Consider the following 11,891-nt stretch of genomic DNA (forward strand, 5'->3'; position numbering starts at 1 on the left):
CAAGACTTGGCTATCAAAAAGCTTTTCCATGAAAGACTTGGGAGAAGCATCTATAGGGATAGATGAAAGAGTAGATGCCCTACAAGCCAATCGCAATATGTATTGCGAAGGGTTTTTCTTTTGATTTGTCCAAATCATGTACATGACATTTAAATATGAATAAAGGCGTTATGTTTTATCATATGCTGTTGATTATATTTATGATAAACTTCTTAGATTAGGGCAATAGTTTTAAGACTATGATGAGATCATACTAGTGAGACTTAAAATCCTAAAATCCTAATCTTAAATATTCTCAGTCATTGGTACATTGAGTCGGTGATCAATGATTACCGGAAAGACTGGCATGTCTTATGTATGCTCGATGCAGAGGATGATTGATCTCACAATTATTTGTGTGGAGACACTAATACAAAGATATGGGTGCTCATTAGAAGAATGAGTTCACTGAATTGACCTACAAAGAGAAATCTTATGAAGTCTTACTTACATGTCAAAAGATGATTCTCTTAGTGGGAGTTGTGCAACTGATCCTTTGACCTGAGATCACCATGGTATCTTGTGCACATGAACCTATGTTTTGGTTTACACTCATTCATGACAATAAGTTATGTACGAGGTCTTCTAGATATGGTGGATTGTGTACGAAGATTATGAGTAGGTCAACAAGGAATTAATCACTTCTAGTAAGAGAAGATAGCATCCTATTTATTCTAATCATATGATAATTCAGGAAGCCTTTGATCAAAGCAGAATGAAAATTAGAAAGAGTTTTTAATGTTTCATTATTTGAATTATCATTAAAAGATAGAGAAAAATATGAATATGAAATTGAGTTTGACATATATTCATACTCATATACATATTTGGGATGCAGTTTGATTAAAGGATTGAATTGCATGGTAACTTGCCACTGAAGGGTATTTTTGGTATTTTCACCAAATTCCATATTTTTCGGGTAGACATGACACGTTGCTAGACGTCAATCTTGTCTTATAGGTTTGATCGAATTAAAGAGTTTAATTCGATCACCAATTAGAAAGGATTCTAATTGTTAAGTTCGAGTTCGCGCAGTTTGGACTTAAATCGATTAGAAGAGTTCTAATCAAGTTGGGTCAACTCGCACTTATACCTATTGCTGGCTAAGTATGGAACCCAATAGGTCACACACAAGAAACCTTATCAAGGGTCTAATTGGATTAGATCATGTTTGTAAGATAAACATCCTAGCAGGTGTTGCAAACCTTAGCTCCTGATTCGAACTGGATTCGAATCTGATTAGAATTGGATTCGAATATGATTCTTAATTGATCTAATTTGATTAGATCATATTCTAATATGGGTTAGCCAAGAGTTGGCACCTAATTGGCTTGATTTGAGTCTAATTGGATTAGATTTGATAAAACATTTAATTTTGACCGTTGGATCAATATTTGGATGAAGAGAAGGATCAAATGGATGGCGCCATGGATTAGAGCCATTGGATCTTCATCATGGGATGATGGGAGATCATGATCTCGTGATGGACTTGTGATATTGACTTAGTCAACATCAGATGGCGTGAGAAAGAAGGGAATACGGTGAATGTAGAATGGCACCTCATGAAGAAGCGCCACTTGGATTGGATAAAGATGACACGTCATCTTATCCTAACTACTTTCCCTTCAACCGCATCATTCTGTCTCTCCTTCTTTCTTATGGCGCCACCAATAAGGGCCTTTGGATCTTCATCTAGCCTTGATCAATGGTTGAGAATGCTCCCTATTTTTCATGCGTGAGAAGAAATGAAGAGAGGCATGAGTACGGTGGATTTCATGAAGAGATGCTTAGGGAATGGATAAGGATGCAGCGCCATATCATAAGCACTTCATCTTATCCTAACTACTTCTGATATGCCCTCTCATCAAATGACACACCCCTTGATCTCACGCCCCTCTTCGTGCATGAATGGATGGCTACAATGCATCCGTACGCCATCTATAAATAGGGAATGCTCCCGGTGTTTTTTAAATCATCGGAAATCAATCCAACTCTCTCTCTCTCTCATATCCCTTCTTTCTTACATTAGTTTCTTTCTTTCTAACATTGCTTCTAGTGTGTCCTAAGCCAAGACAAGGTGGTCTTCCTTAGGACAAAAGGATTAGAAGTGATTTTAGAAGGCTAAAGAAAAATAGAAAGGAAGGAAAGCAAGCCATTAGAGTTCTTTAGAAGAATTCTGCATTAAGGATCAAAAGTCTTTGGAGCTAAAGTCTTGATCAAGTTTTCGTGTGGATCACCATTGGAGGGCGGACACTTGGATGCCTCGTGGAGATTGTACACTTTGGATTAGCGTTTGAGGTATTCTACTAATTCTGCATTTATTTTATATTATTTGATTGTAATCATTAACGTGATCTAGGCTTAAAAGGGTTTCATGCATAGGGACTTTATTAAGAAAATTTTTAAAATTTCTAGCTTCCGCTGCCCATTATGACATGCTAGAACCCTACAGTGGTATCAGAGCTATCCTTAATTGGTTCAATCAAATAATAATGCATGATGTATGATTATTAATTTACTATGAGATAGTAATGTCATATGCTTAATGAAATGCTGAAATATATGATTCATATATGATATGATATGTAATAAAATGTCATGATATGAAATTTTCCATATGAAGATATGTTGAAGTATGTTAATTAGTTGCTTATGATTTATACATGCTATGAGATAGCTATGATGCATAATAGCTTATTTTAGATATGTTAAATATATATTACAATTAAAGAATGTGCTAGAGACTAGTAAGCCCTCAATAAAAATTATATTAAGTCATAGTGTTGAAAAATTTTGAGCTAACCCATTCTAGAACAATTAATCTAATTGATGTCTAAAGAAAGCACTAAAGGTGGTTACTTAATTAGGACCTTACTCTTTGAGTAAGGGGAGCCTCCCACCTGCTTACCTGGCCAATTGTTTGATTGTCTTTTATGGATAAGCTTAATATTGATATAACACTATTGATAGCCTTCCTTCATGCCTCGATATTATTATGTCAAGATCCATGCTAGTTTGTTGTGCTAACACAAAACTTGCAATGGGGACTGATGTTATACTGTCTTGGTGCATTAAGATGCTTATGGCATATTTTAATATATTGCCTTGTTGTGCAACCACAAGGGCAATATTATTCAAATATGACTATATGGAAATGAAGGATTTGACTTAACTAAAATATTTTTGTTTGTTGTGCTAACACAAGGCAATAAGTATTTTAAGAGGACAAGATAAAGTTGAAAATTGCATGAGATGCAATTGGAAAGAGTTTCCTACTTTTGAACTCATAAGAGTTTGTTGTGTAAACACAAGGCTTTTTATGATGAATTAGGATTGATGAGAGCACAAAAGTGCGATCTATACATCACTTAAATTAGTATTATTGCTAACAAATAATGATAAAATTGCCGCATTAATATTATATTTTTGTGGGGTACAGGTGATCAGAAATCAAAGCTAAAATGCACATTGGGTTCAAAAAGATGCATCACTATAGGTGACCAGCCAACCGCATGGACGACCCCAGTTGCACACTAAAAGGAGGTCAAGTTCAGCGGTCCACTTCGTAGCAGCTTCATTTTCCCTTCCCAGCATCTCGTGTGACCCAGCTTCTTCTGCATCTTAGCCCAAGCACCAGCAGTCCGTCTTCTCCGCTTGTGAAGCTATCTTGCACCCGAGCTCTTCCGTTCGCAAGCGTCTCAGCCCGTATTAGCTACGATCCAGCCGTCCCGACTTCAGCCATCTGAGATTGCATCCAGAATCCCAGCATGCCACGTCCGCGTGCAAAATCCACCGTGATCTCAGCGTATGCGTCCCAGCTCTTCCGTCTTCCTCACAGTCCACACATCTTAACATCAGTGATTCATCCGTGAAGCCTCCCAGCATGCCACGTCCGAATCTCCCAGCATCTCAGCATCTGCGATCCTCCGCGTCCGAACCAGCTTCCGTTCCAGCTTCTTCGGAGTTCCAGCCACATCAACTCCCAGCCTTCTGTCTTCCTCGCAGTCTCCGTGTCCCAGCTCCATCTCAAGCTCATCCGTTCGCTACCCAACCTCCCAACATCCTGCAGCCGTCCGCGTTCGAAGATCCCGCATCCCAGCAAAGTCCCGGCCATCCGCGTGCAAAAATCCACCGCGATCCAGCCTCTCCCAGACATCCCGCGTCCGTGATCTCAGCGTATGCGTCCCAGGTTCTCCCAGTTCTCAGCAGTCCACGCATCCCAGCTCCTCTCGAATCTCCAACGATCCACCCGCGAAGCTCCCAGAGTCCGCGTGCATCCCGCGAAGATCGCGATCCATCCACGTCCGAGCTTCTCGCGTCTGGGATACTCGGCATCTCCACGTATTCCGGGAGATCAGGGACTCATCGCATTTTAAAAGGAGGGCTCTCTCGGCTGGGAGGAGGTATCCCTCATTCGGAAGAAAAGAAGAAACAGAGGAGGGCCCTCTGTCAAAAGAAAAAAAAAAAGAGAAAGGGAAACAGGGCCTCCCCTATTTCCGAAAAGAAAAAAGAAAGAAAGGAAAAGGGGAAAATGAAAGGGGGACTAATTTTTAAAATGGGTGGCTGATTTCTTAGGAGGGAGATGGAGGAACCTTTGATGTATTGCTCTTTGAAGTAAACTCTAAACTTTTGCCTTCAATGAATCATATTTACTGATATGTTTTTGATCCATGCATAGTTATTTCGTAGATAGCTCTTTAATGGATTATGATTATTGATATATGGATTGCTTTAGTATTTGATTCGTCGTAGACGTAGAAAGCACGATGAATGCTTAGAAATTGAGTTCATATGTTCATGAAACATATACCATGATTAGATCTATCCTACCATTCATTTTTAATCAAGAACCATAGAGTTTATTTCTTGGGTGCAATATCGTCAAGGGGGATTCCAGATCCCTACCATCTTTATTTTATTAAACTTTGTTTATTGCTATATTGTTCTCCGATTTTAATTTCTGAAAATCAAAACATAATTTTAATCCACAAATTTATTGAATTAATTAATCTGAAATTATACTAAGTAATCTCATATACATTTCGTCCCCTGAGGATTCGACCTCGGACTCCCGAGAATTTACTACTTATGCGATTCTCCTGCACTTGGGAGAACAATTTTATTTTTGCATCAAGTTTTTGGCGCAACGCCAAAAACTTGATGCAAAAATAAAATTGTTCTCCCAAGTGCAGGAGAATCGCATAAGTAGTAAATTCTCGGGAGTCCGAGGTCGAATCCTCAGGGGACGAAATGTATATGAGATTACTTAGTATAATTTCAGATTAATTAATTCAATAAATTTATGGATCAAAATGATGTTTTAATTTCAGAAATTAAAAGCAGAAAATAATATATTAATAAACAAAGTTCTATGAAATAAAGATGGTAGGGATCTGGAATCCCCCTTGATGATATTGCATCCAAGAAATAAACTCTATGGTTCTTGATTAAAAATGAATTGTAGGATAGATCTAATCATGGTATATGTTTCATGAACATATGAACTCAATTTTAAAGCATTTGTCGTGCTTTCTACGTCTTCGACGAATCAAATACTAAAGCAATCCATATATCAATAATCATAATCCATTAAAGTGCTATCTACGAAATAACTATGCATGGATCAAAAACTTATCAGTAAATATAATTCATTCAAAGCAAAAGTTTAGAATTTACTTCAAAGAGCAATACATCAAAGGTTCCTCCATCTCCCTCCCTAAGAAATTAGCCGTCCATCAACATAAAAGAAATCTCCCCTTTCATTTTTCCCTCTTTCTTTTTTTTTCTTTTTTTCTTTTTTTTTCGGAAACAGGGGCTCCCCTGTTTCCCTAACAGGGGCTCCCCTGTTTCCCTCTCTTCTTTTCTCTAATGACAGGGGGAGCTCCTTTATTTTTTTTTCTTTTTTTTCAATACACATGACAACTACAGCTATCCAACCCCATTAGGCTCTAGTAAGGTCCATGTAGCGAGCTTTCAGTCAATGACCCCCGATCCAGTTGGCTCAAGACATTAGGTGAAACACCCCTCGGACTTAATTACTCGAACCAGACTACGCCACGAGGCCAGACTTGTCATCATAAGTATTATTTATATATATATATATATATATATATGCAAGAAAAGAGATGGTAGACTGAACCATATAGATATTCTTATTATATATGTGACTGCATCGTGACTATAGGTCAGCCAAGGTTGGATCATAAGGCACCTAAGTAATCTAGTCGGGATATTCAACCTCTATCTTTATGTAAAAACCAAATCATGAACCTTATGGTACGAACAAGGATACTCGTACTTCTTTTACGGATAAGGCTAACAAAAATGCAGTTAACAAATGTGAACTCCTGAGGCTTTCCTATTGTCATTAAGTACACGTGTGGGGATCTAATAATAGGTCTCTGATCAATCATAGTATGCATGTGTTCCTTGCCTTAATAGTTGCACAAACTCAATATGAAAATACATGTGCATTTGCTCAGAAAAGAAAATACTAGAATAAATCAAATGCAAAAACAATTTTTTTTTGTTGTTTTTTTTTTGATCAAAATATTTCCCTCCCCCCAACTTAAACATTGCATTGTCCTCAATGTAAAAAAAAAATGCAAGAAAATTATATATGAGAGACAATAGAGAAAATAATAGAGAGAAGAAGAATACCTTGAGCTGTTGATTTTTAGAAAAGAAGACCTACAAAATAAGAAGAAAACTAGAAATAAAAGAAAAAAAAATTTAATTCTAACTAATATATACATACCTTGGCCGTCATGCTCAGTCATAAGAAGGCTCCTCCAAGGGAAAGGAGTCCTCTTCATCTGCAAAATTCTCAAGAAAAGGTTTTAGTCTATGTCCATTTACCTTAAAAATTTTACCATCCTGTGGATTCTCAATTTCAACTGCCCCGTGTGGAAAAACAGTTTTTACAATGAAAGGACCTGTCCATCTTGATCTTAACTTTCCAGGAAACAGATGTAAGCGAGAGTCATAACAAAGAACTTTTTGTGCAGGTTCAAAAGATTTTCTTAGAATTGATTTATCATGCCTAATTTTCATTCGTTCTTTACAAAGTCTAGCATTGTCATACGCATCCCGACGAATTTCATTCAATTCACTTAATTGTAATTTTCTAGCGAAACCAGCATCTGACAGTTCAAAGTTTAATTGTCTAATGGCCCAATACGATTTATGCTCTATTTCAACAGGTAGATGACATGCTTTTCCATAAACTAGCCGATACGGGGACATACCAAGAATAGTTTTATAAGCGGTACGGTAAGCCCACAATGCGTCAGAAAGTTTTAAAGACCAGTCTTTGCGTGATGGATTCACCGTTTTCTCTAAAATTCGTTTAATCTCCCGATTAGCTAACTCAACTTGGCCACTAGTCTGCGGGTGATAAGGAGTTGCAATTCTATGAGTGATACCGTACTTTCGTAACAGGATCTCAAAAGGTTTGTTACAGAAATATTTTCCCCCATCACTAATTATAACCTTGGGCATTCCAAACCGTGAAAAAATATTTTCTTTAAGAAATTTCAAAACAGGTTTGTGATCATTAGTTCTACAGGCAACAGCTTCTACCCATTTTGACACATACTCAACACCAACTAAAATATACTCATATCCAAAAGACGGTGGAAATGGGCCCATAAAATCCATGCCCCACATGTCAAAAATTTCAATAGCAGTAATGGGCTGAAGAGGCATCATTTGCCTACGAGTTAGACTTCCAATACGTTGACATGGGTCACATGTCCTACAGAACTCGTGGGCATCTTTAAATAGTGTAGGCCAATAAAAACCACATTGCAACACTTTAGCTGCCATTTTCTTAGATGCAAAGTGTCCTCCACAAGCACTGGCATGACAAAAAGAGAGTACACTTTGTATCTCATGTTCCGGAATGCATCTTCTAAAGATTTGATCATTGCAATACTTGAACAAATAAGGAGCATCATAATAATAATTTCTTACTTCACGTAAGAAATTATTCTTATCATTCGATCCCCAATGCTCCGGCATCCGGTTAGTGACAAGAAAGTTTGCAATATCAGCATACCATGGCATAGTAGAAAGTGCAAACAATTGCTCTTCAGGGAACGAGTCCTTGATGGGCAACTGTGGCACCAAATCATGAACAACTAGCCGTGATAAATGGTCAGCAACCACATTCTCTACTCCCTTTTTATCTTTGATAGTGATGTCAAATTCCTGAAGTAGAAGTATCCATCGTATTAAGCGTGGTTTGGCATCTTTCTTATCCAATAAATATTTTAGCGCTGCATGATCTGTAAAGATAACAAAAGGAGCACCAAGGATATAAGAGCGAAATTTGTCTAATGCAAACACTACTGCAAGCAATTCCTTCTCGGTGGTGGTGTAATTCATTTGAGCATCATTTAAGATTTTGCTTGCATAGTAGATGACATATGGCTTATTATCCTTGCGTTGTCCTAGGACAGCTCCTATCGCATAGTCACTAGCATCGCACATGATCTCAAAAGGTAATGACCAATCAGGTGGTCGCACGATGGGTGCAGTGCTAAGCATAGCCTTCAATTTTTCGAATGCCTCTTGGCAGGTTTCGGTCCAATTGAACGGTGTATCAAGGGATAGGAGGTTACATAATGGTCGGGCTATGACACTAAAGTCCTTGATGAACCTCCTATAAAATCCTGCGTGACCCAAAAATGATCTAACATCTCTAACTGTCTTGGGTGCAGGTAGCTTGGCGATTAAATCAATCTTAGCTCTATCAACTTCCATGCCCTTCGATGAAACAATATGTCCTAGGACAATTCCCTTTTGCACCATGAAGTGGCATTTCTCCCAATTTAGTATCAGATTCTTTTCCATGCATCGAGCTAAGACTGCTTGTAAATGTAATAAACAATCATCAAAAGATCGCCAAAAATAGAGAAATCATCCATAAACACTTCTAAAATTTTTTCGTTCATTTCTTCAAAAATGCTGAGCATACACCTTTGGAATGTCGCAGGTGCATTACACAACCCGAATGGCATCCGACGGAAAGCGAATGTGCCAAAAGGACAAGTGAAGGTAGTCTTCTCTTGATCTTCTGGTGAAATCTCGATTTGGTAGTACCCGGAATAGCCATCGAGAAAACAATAAAATTTGTGTCCTGCAACTCTTTCCAAAACTTGGTCTAGGAAGGGTAGGGGAAAGTGATCTTTCCTAGTGACCAAATTCAATTTGCGGTAGTCAACACACATGCGCCAACTCGTCGGAACACGAGTTGGAACTAGTTCACCTTGATCATTTTTGACTACCGTCAGACCTGCTTTCTTGGGCACGACTTGAGTAGGACTCACCCTCTTGCTATCGGAAATTGGGTAAATAATACCCACGTCAAGCAACTTGAGGACTTCTGCTTTAACCACATCTCTCATCGTAGGATTCAACCTGCGTTGCATTTGCCTTGTGGTTTTGGCATTGTCCTCCAAATATATCCGGTGCGTGCAAATTAAAGGGCTAATCTCCTTCAAGTCTGCAATAGACCACCCTAAAGCTCCTTTATGATTCTTTAGAACACCAAGTAATTTTCTTTCTTGGGCATGATCAAGATCAGATGAGATGATTATAGAAAAAGTGTCCTCGGATCCAAGAAAGGCATACTTGAGTTCTTTCGGTAAAGGTTTCAACTCGAGCTTAGGTGCTTGTTCATGGGATGGTACTATCTTTGCTTCTCGAGATGGCAAATGTTCAAATTCCTCTATTCTCGGTCTCCACCCATTGACCATCATGACATCCGAGTTATCTAAAACTGGTGGAACCGTATCATCAGCAGTACCTTCATAACACCAATCTATCAAACCATTGTCGGCCGATTCAATAAATGTTTCTTTTAACAAATATTCTTCCGCAATGGTTTCAACCCATTCAACTTCTTTACTTTCTTCATAATCATTGGGTTGTTTGCCTATACTAAAGACGTTCAGTTCCAAAGTCATATTGCCAAAAGAAAGCTTCATGACACCATTCCTACAATTGATCAATGCATTAGAAGTTGCAAGAAATGGGCGTCCTAAGATGACCGGAATCTGAGATGGTGAATTGGAAGCCGGATGTGTGTCCAGTACGATAAAGTCAACAGGAAAATAGAACTTGTCTACTTGGACCAACACATCTTCGATAATTCCTCTAGGAACCTTCACTGACCTGTCAGCTAATTGTAAAGTCACAGTTGTTGGCTTCAACTCACCCAAACCGAGTTGCTCATATACCGTATATGGCAATAAGTTTACACTCGCTCCTAAATCTAGTAATGCTCGCTCAATCCTAAAATTGCCAATGATGCACGAGATAGTTGGGCAACCTGGATCCTTATATTTAGGAAGAATGTTATGCTGTAAAATTGCACTCACATTTTCAGCCAGAAATGCCTTCTTCTTGACATTTAAACGACGCTTGACAGTGCACAAATCTTTTAAAAATTTTGCATAGGAAGGCACTTGTTTTATTGCATCAAGAAGAGGTACATTGATTTTTACTTGCTTAAAAAGCTCAAGAATTTCAGAGTTTGGTTCAAGCTTTTGCAATGGCTTTAATCTTTGTGGAAATGGTGCAGGAAAAGGACATTCAATTTTTTCAGTAGATGTTGGTGCTTCAGTTTCTTCATTATTCTTTTCTTTTGTCTTGGGAGGGTTAGAATCAGGTATGACTTGTGTTTGTTCTGGGACTGGTCGGTCAATAATCTTTCCACTTCGCAATGTTATTATACTCTTTGCTTGCTCTTTATGTGAAGTTGAAGATGATGCATTGCTACCGCCGTAGACTTGAGGGTTAGGTTGTGGTTGAGCTGGTAGCTTACCCTTCTCTTGAGCACTTAAAGCAGTAGTCAGCGTTGTCAGTTGATTTCTTAATTCATCATTGATTTTAGCTTGACCTTGCATGAAAGATTGTAAAGTTTCTTCGAGACTGGATTTTTGAGGGGGTGCGTGTGCATAATGAGGGTGCGGAGATGGAGGAGTTGGGTTATATACTTGTTGAGGTTGGTCATTCCTCCACCTGAAATTTGGATGGTTCTTCCATCCAGGGTTGTAAGTACCCGAAAAAGGATTATTGAAAGATTTTTGATAGGTATTCATAACATTGGCCTGATCGTGCAAGACTTCCTTGAATGCGGGTATTGTGGGGCAATCAGTGATGAGATGGCCAGGCATCTCGCAAATCCTACAACACTCGCTGTTATGTTCTACGGTCTTGACGGGTTCAATCCTTCTAAGTTCAATTTCCTCTACCTTCCTAGTAAGGGCTGCCTTTTTAGCTTGAATATCATCCTGAGTATTAAGGTTGTAAAGGCCCCCGTGTGGAATGCTAGTAGGCTTAGGCAAAGGTTTATTCACTCTATCCCCTGTATCCCATAATTGTGCAGTCTCTGCGAGAGAGTCTAAATAGTCCCATGCCTCATCGGGTTGCTTTTCCAAAAATAGACCATTGCACATAGTCTCTATAAATTGTTTCAACTGTGGAGACAACCGCTCGTAAAAGAAACTAATGGTTCTCCATGTTTCAAACCCATGATGAGGACAAGAGAGTAGCAAATCTTTAAATCTCTCCCAGCATTCATAAAATGTTTCATAGTCTTTTTGTTGGAAATTACTAATGTGCCTTTTCAAAAAATTAGTCCTTTGTGCGGGAAAGAACTTTTTTAAGAATTCTCTTTGCATATCATGCCATGTTCCTAACGATCTTGGTCTCAAGGAGTTCAGCCATGTTTTGGCTTTATCCTTCAAGGAAAAAGGAAACAAGGTTAATTTAAGGACATCTTCTGATACATTTGGCACTCTAAATGTGATGCTAATTTCTTCAAAATCCTTAAGGTGAAGATA

The 11,891-nt window shown here is 38.5% G+C and overlaps 1 pseudogene; it reads left to right on the forward strand.

Moving 5' to 3' along the window:
• The first annotated feature begins 11,574 nt into the window (after window positions 1-11,574).
• On the forward strand, window positions 11,575-11,672 carry LOC120108643 (annotated as a pseudogene).
• Window positions 11,673-11,891: the final 219 nt, after the last annotated feature.

Source organism: Phoenix dactylifera, unplaced genomic scaffold (assembly GCF_009389715.1).
Source record: "Phoenix dactylifera cultivar Barhee BC4 unplaced genomic scaffold, palm_55x_up_171113_PBpolish2nd_filt_p 001459F, whole genome shotgun sequence".
Classification (NCBI taxonomy): Eukaryota; Viridiplantae; Streptophyta; class Magnoliopsida; order Arecales; family Arecaceae; genus Phoenix; species Phoenix dactylifera.